Source organism: Seriola lalandi, unplaced genomic scaffold (genome assembly GCF_002814215.2).
Source record: "Seriola lalandi dorsalis isolate HSWRI2012SDOR001 ecotype SW California unplaced genomic scaffold, Sedor1 jcf7180002052233, whole genome shotgun sequence".
In the NCBI taxonomy this organism is placed as follows: domain Eukaryota; kingdom Metazoa; phylum Chordata; class Actinopteri; order Carangiformes; family Carangidae; genus Seriola; species Seriola lalandi.
Genome location: NW_019522786.1, coordinates 1 through 1,483, shown reverse-complemented (window position 1 = coordinate 1,483; position 1,483 = coordinate 1). Strand labels below are relative to the sequence as shown.

The window sequence follows — 1,483 nt, the reverse complement described above, 5'->3', positions numbered from 1 at the left end:
ATTTTGTGTTCATACGAAAATGGTTACAGACAAAACCTCCTACAAAGACTGACTCAATAAATATTCTGACGAATGTTAAAAGTATGGACGCAATGAAATTTTCCTCCAGATTGGGAATTGAACCTAAGCCACGGTGGTGATACCACCAAATCCTAACCAATAATCAAACAAAACTTCTCATTGTAAATATGGCCAGGATCAGATTTTGGGTCATGCTAGGGAGATTTTTTGAGTTTCGTCTTTTCTTTGAATCAAGACACACTTAATTTCAGCATATTTTGGCACCTACCTTCATGATATTCGCTTTTATAAATGACCTGTACTATTCAGTAACTAAAGAGTCCTTCCCTGACCGGGAATCGAACCCGGGCCGCGGCGGTGAGAGCGCCGAATCCAAGCAACTAGACCATCAGGGAGCTGATATTTAGCAAGATGAGTGTACAGCTGTACTTGGATGAACTCCTATGGGAGTCCTTATATACACGTTGATAAGTTTAAGTTAATTAGCCTAAAAGGACTTACAGTTATGTTAATGTTGACCATCTCAATGTAGCGATTTGAACTTGAAAAGAACTGAAACTATAGAGAAAAAGCATTAATTTTGTGTTCATACAAAAATGATTACAGACAAAACCTCCTACAAAGACTGACTCAATAGATATTGTGACGAATGTTAAAAGTATGGACACAATGAAATTTTCCACCAGATTGGGAATCGAACTTAAGCCACGGTGGTGATACCACCAAATCCTAACCAATAATCAAACAAAACTTCTCATTGTAAATATGGCCAGGATCAGATTTTGGGTCATGATAGAGAGATTTTTTGAGTTTTGTCTTTTCTTTGAATCAAGACACACTCAATTTCAGCATATTTTGGCACCTACCTTCATGATATTCGCTTTTATAAATGACCTGTAGCATTCAGTAACTAAATAGTCCTTCCCTGACCGGGAATCGAACCCGGGCCGCGGCGGTGAGAGCGCCGAATCCTAGCCACTAGACCATCAGGGAGCTGATATCTAGCAAGATGAGTGTAGAGCTGTAGTTGGATGAACTTCTATGGAAGTCCATATATACTTTAGTAGGTTTAAGTTAATTAGCCAAAAAGGACATACAGTTGTGTTACTGTTGACCATCCCAATGTAGCGATTTGAACTTGAAAAGAACTGAAACTATAGAGAAAAAGCATTCATTTTGTGTTCATACAAAAATGGTTACAGACAAAACCTCCTACAAAGACTGACTCAATAGATATTCTGACGAATGTTAAAAGTATGGACACAATGAAATTTTCCACCAGATTGGGAATCGAACTTAAGCCACGGTGGTGATACCACCAAATCCTAACCAATAATCAAACAAAACTTCTCATTGTAAATATGGCCAGGATCAGATTTTGGGTCATGCTAGGGAGATTTTTTGAGTTTTGTCTTTTCTTTGAATCAAGACACACTCAATTTCAGCATATTTTGGCACCTAC

General features: G+C 38.1%; 2 non-coding genes across 2 annotated transcripts; both read right to left on the bottom strand.

Annotated features, from left to right (window-relative positions):
* Positions 1–344: 344 nt before the first annotated feature.
* trnae-cuc (transfer RNA glutamic acid (anticodon CUC)) lies at positions 345–416 on the bottom strand. Its single transcript has one exon. It is a non-coding gene; the product is annotated as a tRNA-Glu (tRNA).
* Positions 417–942: 526 nt separating this feature from the next.
* On the bottom strand, positions 943–1,014 carry trnae-cuc (transfer RNA glutamic acid (anticodon CUC)). The gene has a single exon. It is a non-coding gene; the product is annotated as a tRNA-Glu (tRNA).
* Positions 1,015–1,483: the final 469 nt, after the last annotated feature.